Source organism: Lolium perenne, chromosome 2 (genome assembly GCF_019359855.2).
Source record: "Lolium perenne isolate Kyuss_39 chromosome 2, Kyuss_2.0, whole genome shotgun sequence".
Classification (NCBI taxonomy): domain Eukaryota; kingdom Viridiplantae; phylum Streptophyta; class Magnoliopsida; order Poales; family Poaceae; genus Lolium; species Lolium perenne.
The window spans coordinates 124,709,662-124,718,970 of NC_067245.2; the positions used below are offsets into that span (position 1 = coordinate 124,709,662).

The window sequence follows — 9,309 nt, forward strand, 5'->3', positions numbered from 1 at the left end:
CTGAATTGCACCTAAAGCATACACTAACAGTACTCCTCGAAAACAAAATTAAAGCTTGAGAGAGACAATTTCCAATTAATGAGAGAATAAAAGAGTATCCATGGTAACAGAGATAAAAGGAAGTAATATCGCTCACGTTTTTTTTTGATGATGAACTTCTGATCTTCAAGCTCCCTTCCTAGATTGTGATATCTTCTGAACAAGGCTAAAAAAAGAAAAAGAAAAAGAAAAAATTAGCTCCAGGTTGCCTCCTGGACAGCGCTTGTTTACGGTCATTAGCTGGACCAAGATGTTGGATGAATCATACTTCCTTCTGCTGACAACTCGGTAACTCCTCTTCCTCAATTTCTGAAATCTTTTCCCCAGCAAGGTACTATTTCAGACATTGTCCATTGACTGTGAAATTGCCCTGTGATGGGCTCGGAACCTCTACTGCTCCACTGGGTAAAACTTTTCTGACAATGCAAGGCCCAAACCATCTCGACTTGAATTTCCCAGGAAACAAATGGAACCTAGAGTCATACACCAACACTGTGTCTCCCGGAAAGAATTCTCTTCTCAAAATATGTTTGTCATGTATCTTCTTCTTCTTTTCTTTGTATATCCTTGAACTTTCATATATACGCATCATGTCTTATCTCATCAAGTTCACTAAGCTGCAGCTTCCTCTGGTTCCAGCTGCATCAATGTCCATGTTAAGTGTTCTCACAGCCCAATGCGCCTTGTGCTCAAGTTCAACTGGAAGATGGCATGCTTTACCATACACCAATCTGAATGGAGACATACCTATAGGAGTCTTATAGGCTGTCCTGTATGCCCATAAGGTGTCAGATAACTTGTCTGCCCAATCCGTCCTAGATTTTGAAACCACTTTCTCGAGAATCTGCTTAATTTCTCTGTTGGATAATTCTACCTGACCATTTGCTTGAGGATGGTAGGGGGTAGGGGGTAGTGACCCTGTGATTGTGAACCCCAGACTTCTTAAAAAGATTCTGAAGTTGGGCATTATTGAAGTGTGCTCCTCCGTCACTGATCACAACCCTTGGTATACCAAACCTTGGAAAAATGGTCTGTTTGAGCATTTTGCAAACAGACCTGGAATCAACATGTACTGTTGGTATTGCCTCAATCCATATGGAAACATAGTCAACAGCTACCAAAATATGCTTGTAACCTTGTGATGATGGTAATGGTCCTACATAGTCAATCCCCCAGACATCGAAGAGCTCCACTTCCAAAATAACTTGCTGCGGCATTTCATGTCTCCTTGACATTTTTATTGTCCTCTGACAAGCATCACATGCCCTAACAAAATCATGAACATCTCTGAAGATAGTTGGCCAGAAGAAACTGGCTTGTAAAACCTTAGCTTGAGTTTTTGCTGTACTAGCGTGCCCTCCATAGGAAGAAGAATGGCAATGATAGATACTTCATTCTCAGGCAAGCACCTTCTCAAGATACCATCATCGCAATGCTTGTAAAGATGAGGCTCGTCCCAAAAATAATTCCCAGCTTCATTTCTGAACTTTTTCTTCTGTTGTTTAGTTGTTGAATGAGGGATAATATCACAGACAAGGAAATTAACAAGGTCAGCATACCAAGGTGACTTTCCCTTTATCTGTGAAATTTCACATAGCTGCTCGCCAGGAATAGAGTCATTGATTGGTACAAGATCTGATTCAGTGCTTTCAATTCTTGATAGATGGTCTGCATCAAGGTTTTCAACTCCCTTCTTATCTCTGATTTCTATATCAAATTCTTGTAGTAACAAGATCCACCTTATTAGTCTGGGTTTTGCTTCCTTCTTGCTGAGCAAATACCGGATGGCTGCATGGTCAGTAAACACAATGCATTTAGTTCCCACCAGGTATGATATGAATTTGTCAAATGCGTAAACTATTGCTAGCAATTCTTTTTCGGTGGTGGTGTAGTTTTCTTGAGCATTGTCGACAGTCTTGCTTGCATAAGAAATCACATGAAGTCCTCTTTCCTTTCTCTGGCCTAACACGGCACCAACATCATAGTCGCTAGCATCACACATCATTTCGAACGGAAGGTTCCAGTCTGGGGGTTGCACAATGGGTGCAGATACCAATGCCAATTTAATTTCGTTGAAGGCATAAGCACAATGCTCATCGAATTTAAATGGCACATCATTGTTGAGCAGATTTGTCAATGGCTTGGTGATTTTTGCAAAATCCTTAATGAATCTCCTGTAAAATCCCGCATGGCCCAAGAAACTTCTGACTCCTTTAACATTTAGTGGTTTTGGTAACTTGGCTATAATTTCAACTTTTGCTTTGTCAACTTCAATCCCTCTTTCAGAAATCAGATGACCGAGGACAATGCCCTCTCTCACTAAGAAGTGACATTTCTCCCAATTGAGCACCAAGTTATTCTCCAAGCATCTTTGGAGAACCCTTTCAAGATTAGCCAGTTAAGTGTGAAAACCTTCCCCATACACAGTGAAGTCATCCATGAAGATTTCCATTATGCTTTCAGTCATATAAGAGAACATAGCGGTCATACAACGCTGGAATGTTCCTGGGCATTACACAGACCAAATGGCAATCTCCTGTATGCAAACGTACCATAAGGGCAAGTAAATGTTGTCTTTTCTTGATCTTCGGGATGAATAGGTATTTGAAGGAAGCCTGAATATCCATCTAGGTAGCAAAAATATTTCTTTCCAGCTAACCTTTCCAGCATCTGATCCATAAAAGGCAAAGGAAAATGATCCTTCCTTGTTGCTTTATTCAGCTTCCTAAAATCGGTGCACATCCTCCAACCATTAACAATTCTTGTTGGTATTAACTCACAATGATCATTTTCAACAACTGTTATCCCTCCTTTTTTTTGGTACAACATGGATCGGGCTAACCCACTCACTGTCGGAAATGGGATAAATAATTTTTGCAGTTAGCAACTTCAAAATTTGTTTCTTAACCACATCTTGAAGAGTGGGATTGAGCCTTCTCTGATGTTCTCTTGTAGGTTTGCATCCATCTTCAAGGAAGATTCTATGAGTGCAAATTGAAGGACTAATGCCAATCATATCTGCGATAGAGTATCCAATGACTTTTCTGTATTTTTCCAATACATGCAACAACTGTTGCACTTGTTCCTCAGTCAGATCTGTGCTGACAATTACTGGATGGTTTCCGTTTCTGTTAAGGAAATAATATTTGAGATGGGAAGGAAGTTGCTTAAGCTCAACTTGGATCTCCACATCTTGTTTTGGAATTTCTTTGCCATTTTCATCTGCAACTTTAGTGATTCCATACAAAGGTACTATATCCTGCATCTCATTGGTTTTGATCATCTTACTAGTGGGTGTAGAGAATTCCTTGACCCCTTCATATTCTTGAGAAATGCATTGATAAATTGTGTCTATCCTTTGGCATAATTCTTTTCCTTGAGGTATATGTGTGGAGTGTCTCATGTCGAAAACGACCTTCTCTTCACCAAACATTAAAGTTAAGGAAGCTCCTCTCACATCGATCAAAGCTCCTATTGTTGCCAAAAATGGCCTTCCCAAAATGATTGCCTGAGCATTGTCCTCCATTTCCAAGACCACAAAATCAACTGGGTATGCAAACTTACCAACCACTACTAGAATATCTGTTAGTATCCCTTCAGGTTTCCTGTATGTCCTGTCCGCCAATTGCAATGTCATATTTGTCTCTTTAAGATCCCCTAAGGGCATCATTTGGCTAACAGAATGAGGCAACACACTCACACTTGAGCCAAGGTCACACAGTGCATTGAATACTCTACTTCCAATTAAGCATGGAATGCAGAAGCTCCCTGGGTCTTCAAGTTTCTTAGGTAAGGTGTTCTGGATGACTGCGCTGCATTCTTTTGTTAGTGTAACAACTTCTGCCGCATCAATGCTTCTTTTCTTGCTCATTAAATCCTTGAAAAACTTGGCGTACATAGGCACATGAAGGACTGCATCAAGCACCGGAATAGTGACTTGTACATCTTTCATTATTTGAAGAAATTTGTTGAATTGCTTGTCTTCCTTGCTTTTCTCAAATCTATCAGGGAATGGTACTTTGTTCATTTGGATTGCTTCGGGTAGTATGGTGGAAGATGTTGCTGCTTCCTTTGTATTGTTCATTGGGGGATTACCAATCTTAACTGGCAAGGTGTTCGATTTTGGAGCTATGTCCTTCTCTGTCTCTTTTACTGATCTAGGTTGAATTTCACCCTCATTGGAATTCTTTCTTAATGGTGGTGTTACATATGGCTTTGGCAAGATCCCTGTCTTCTCTAATTGCTTGTCGAAAACAGTCGTAGACCTTCCTGCTCGTGTGGTCACTCCACTCACTTCACTGGTTGTACTAACAGTTACAGCTCCACATTGTATAGGATTAGCTTCAGTTTGAGAGGGAAGCCTTGCTTCTTTTTGATTTGCTGTCTGAAATGCCACAAAGCTTTCCATTGTGGACGACAGTTTCTTGACTGAATCTTGCATATTTCCCATTTCATTACTCATTTTGTTCATCAAGTCCATCTGGATCTTGATTATCTCTTCCATGCCTTGAGAGCTACTCCCTTGGCTAACATGTTGCTTGTTGAATTGTTGGCTATGAGTATGCTCTTGTAATTCTGATTACTTGAATTCCCCTGAAATTGTTGTTGAGGTTGATTATTCTTGTATGACAAATTAGGATGGTTTCTCCATTGAGGATTATATCCAGCAGAATAAGGCCCTTGGTTCTGAGAATAATTTACTTCAGCTGTTGTTTGATCCACTGTAAATACTGAGCATTCTTCAATTTGGTGCCCGGTTTGTCCAGAGATTTGGCATCCCTGAGTGTCTTGTACAGCAGCAATGGATGAAGATTTTCCTTGAGATAATAACCTGGCCATTTGCTTGTTCAACACTTCTACCTGAGCAGCTAAACTATCACTGGCACTCAACTGATGTTTACCAGGATTCTGAGGTGCTACAGACCTTTCAATGGACCAGGAAAAATTATGAGATGCCATATTTTCGATCAGCTCAAAAGCTTCATCTAATGTCTTGTGCATTATTCCACCTCCAGCTGCAGAATCGATAGAGCTTCTTGTTTGATGGGTCAAACCTTTGTAAAATGTCTGAAACAACAACCACTTCTCAAGGCCATGGTGATGACACATACGAATCAATTCCTGAAACCTATGCCATGCTTCATAGAGGCTCTCTCCATCATATTGTGCAAACCTGGTTATCTTGTCCCTATACTCTGCTGCTTTAGTTGGAGGAAAATATCTCTCAAAAAGTGCCTATACCAGATGCTCCCAGGTATCTTTGAACTGAATAGGAAGAGAATGAAACCATGATTTTGCTCCATCTCTGACTGAAAATGGGAACAAGGACAACTTGATAGCTTCAGGGGGCACACCATTGCACTTCAATGTGTTGCAATACTCAAGGAAGTTGGTGATGTGCTCATGAGAATCTTCGGTTGCAGCACCACTGAATATTGTTTGCTGAACCATGTTGATAAGGGTTGGTTTGAGTTCAAAATTATTAGCCTGAATCGTCGGCTGAACTGTGCTTGATCCTGCATTCTGATTGATGGGAATCCATAGATCCCGCAAGGTTTTTGGATCTGCTCCGTTGACCATCTTGTCAGACTTACTGCAATTCTCTTTTCTTCTCTTTCTCAGTGTTCTCTCAATCTCAGGGTCGTAAGGCAACAAATCACTCAAGCTGTGTAACATAAACAATATTCCTGTATAAAATCCTGAAACATCAACTAAAACAACCTTCACAGTGAGAAGGTTAGTGCCCTTATAAGCCGAAGCAACGAGAAATAGAAAGGTAACACAAACAGAGAAAGAGAATTGAGAGAGAAATTCTAAATTTGAAACTACACTAAACCTAGTCTTTAACTTAACACAAACACTCGACGCTAGTCCCCGGCAACGGCGCCAATTTGATCAACTGTAATATAGTGCAATTATTTGCCTAATAAACAGCAAGTTGTGTTCTCCTCAGAGACTAGGCGACGGCAATTATGCTCGGCTAAATCTAGGTAACCAAGTAAGGGTGAATTTGCAAGTAAACTGAATATAGACTAACCAGTAAACTGAATGATGTTTTCGTGATTTTCGTTTTACAAATTAACACTGAACTGAACTATTGTTTAAAGAAACACAAGCACTAGCAAGAACTAGCATACACCAAAGACTGGGATACAAGCAGTATATAGGACATGGACAGCGCACATTACAAGCACATACGTCTAAATGACTGAAAGTATCCACGTTTCTGCATCATGTGCGGCACACGAGATGAAGGTTCAACAAACAAGTACACATCATTAGCTAGAAACTAGATACGGTTATGTTCAATGAGCAACACAGAAGTAACAATATTTAACTGGTACGTACACACACCAACAGAAACATGTTGTTATAGGACTTGGTCTAGTGCTCATAGATCAGCAAAACTCATGTATCCATACACGCATCAGTCTCAAACTGAACAAACAAGTCACTGCACGGTAGTAGTTCACAGGAATTTGCAGAATTAAAGAGGGGAACAGGGGATAGAATTTGATTCAGATCTACCCAGATCGAACTTCAGGCTGTTGAAGAGGAAATCGTTGAGGTTGGAGTTGGTGAGGTCGTAGACCTGCAACAGTTTAGCGCGGGACGCCCGCGTCATCGCCGAATCGCTGACGGAGATGAGTCGCAGTAGCAAGGGACACAGGAAGAAGAAGAGCTTCTAGTTTCCGCCGTCTTTGCTAGTTCGTTGGTGAAGAGCAGTAGGTGTCGTAGAGCCAGGGATGATCTATGGGCTTGTGAGGTGACTCGGTGGCACGCCTCCACGCCCGCTTGGCCGCAACGACGGTCGGTTGTGGAGAAGAAGCGGGGGATTCCGGATAGAAGTGCACGTCTTTTCTCCAGGGAAAAAAGCCTCCCGATCTGATCTGGTAGTTTTGTATTTGGTCCCCTTAATTCCTCTCCACTTTGCACAAGTTGGTCCATATGTTCATCCGCTTCAACACACCATCCAGGAGTAATCAAGTAATAGGAGTGTTTTAGGGCCTTTTCGCCAATTCGTGCAAAGTATGAGCACTGAATAGTTAAACCTTTCTTTTGGTAGACAATGATCAATTATGTCCAAGTAAAATGTAATAAAGGCCAAAAAGTATTCATGATCATATGAGAAAATCCTTAAACGGAAGGTATATACATGATGTATATCAACCCCTACAAAATCAAGTAGAAGATTTAGGAACCCATCGATTAATGGGTTCCTTTGTAATGGCAACAATATCTTTTGGTACCCAAATTGAGTATCCTCTATAAGCATAGCCATTACGAGGGCCAACATAGTTAGCATAAACATCACCATAGTAATCAACAAATAGTTCATAGTGATTGTTAGGTCCCGTGCGGTCACCACTAGTGGCTTTGCCCTTTGAGGCTTTGCCAACATTAGTGACCTTCTTGTTCTTCTCTTGAGCGGGCTTCTCCTTCTTGTAGATGTTCTTCTTGTAGGGCTTGGGAGCATACCCAAGTCCATGCTTTTGATTGTTTGACCTTTGCTTACTCAAAAGGTCATCCAATCCCATCTTATTCTTGGCGGTGGTGAACTTGGCTAGTTCCTTTGTCAACCTAGCATTTTCCTCAAGAATAGTTGCTTGCCCACAAGCCGATTCATTAGTTCGATAGTTGAGACTGATACGCGCGAAGCACACGTCCGTTGGGAACCCCAAGTGGAAGGTATGATGCGTATAGAAGCAAGTTTCCCTCACTATGAAACCAAGGTTATCGAACCAGTAGGAGCCAAGAAGCACATGAAGGTTGTTGGTGGAGGAGTGTAGTGCGGCGCAACACCAGTGAAACCGGCGCCAACGTGGAACCTGCACAACACAATCAAGATACTTTGCCCCAACGTAACAGTGAGGTTGTCAATCTCACCGGCTTGCTGAAAACAAAGGATTAAACATATCGAGTGGAAGATGATGTTTGTTTGCAAAGAACAGTAAAGAACAATGATTGCAGTAGATTGTATTCAGATGTAAAAGAATGGACCGGGGTCCACAGTTCACTAGTGGTGTCTCTCCAATAAGATAACTAACATGCTGGGTGAACAAATTACAGGTGGGCAATTGACAAATAAAGATTCAATACATATCAATGATGATTACTATGAGATTTAATCAGGGCATTACGACAAAGTACATAGACCGCTATCCAGCATGTATCTATGCCTAAATATTCCACCTGCGTGTTAGCATCCGCACCCCCTCCAGTATTAAGTTGTAAACAACAGATAATTGCATTAAGTATGGTGCGTAATGTAATCAACACAAATATCCTTAGACAAAGCATCGGTGTTTTATCCCTAGTAGCAACAGCACATCCACAACCTTAGAACTTTCTCACACCTTGTCCTGCAGTTAAATGGAGGCATGAACCCACTATCGAGCATAAATACTCCCTCTTGGAGTTACAAGTATCAACTTGGCCAGAGCCTCTACTAGCAACGGAGAGCATGCAAGAACATAAACAACACATATATGATAGATTGATAATCAACTTGACATAATATTCTATATCCATCGGATCCCACCAAACACAACATGTAGCATTACAAATAGATGATCTTGATCATGTTAGGCAGCTCACAAGATCTAAACAATGATAGCACAAGCGGAGAAGACAACCATCTAGCTACTGCTATGACCCATAGTCCAAGGATGAACTACTCACGCATCAATCCGGAGGCGGGCATGATGATGTAGAGCCCTCCGGTGATGATTCCCCTCTCCGGCAGGGTGCCGGAGGTGATCTCCTGAATCCCCCGAGATGGGATTGGCGGCGGCGTCACAGTAAGGTTTTCCGTATCGTGGCTCTCGGTACAGGGGGTTTCGCGACAAAGGCTTTAAGTAGGCGGAAGGGTAGGTCAGGAGGCGGCGCGAGGGGCCCACACCATAGGGCAGCGCGGGCCCCCCTCTGGCCGCGCCGGCCTATGGTGCCGGGCCCTCGTGGCCCCTCTTCGTTATCCCTTCGGTCTTCCGGAAGCTTCGTGGAAAAATAAGACCCTGGGCGTTGATTTCGTCCAATTCCGAGAATATTTCCTTTATAGGATTTCTGAAACCAAAAATAGCAGAAAATAGCAACTGGCACTTCGGCATCTTGTTAATAGGTTAGTGCCGGAAAATGTATAATAATGATGTAAAGTATGTATAAAACATTCAAGTATTGTCATAAAAGTAGCATGGAACATAAGAAATTATAGATACATTTGAGACGTATCAAGCATCCCCAAGCTTAGTTCCTACTCGCCCTCGAGTAGGT

The 9,309-nt window shown here is 41.8% G+C and overlaps 1 non-coding gene and 1 pseudogene across 1 annotated transcript; one reads left to right on the plus strand and one right to left on the minus strand.

Moving 5' to 3' along the window:
* Positions 1 to 1,276: 1,276 nt before the first annotated feature.
* LOC127333505 (uncharacterized) lies at positions 1,277 to 6,941 on the minus strand (annotated as a pseudogene).
* Positions 5,129 to 5,235, plus strand: LOC127337836 (small nucleolar RNA R71). Its single transcript, XR_007874141.1, has one exon. It is a non-coding gene; the product is annotated as a small nucleolar RNA R71 (small nucleolar RNA).
* Positions 6,942 to 9,309: the final 2,368 nt, after the last annotated feature.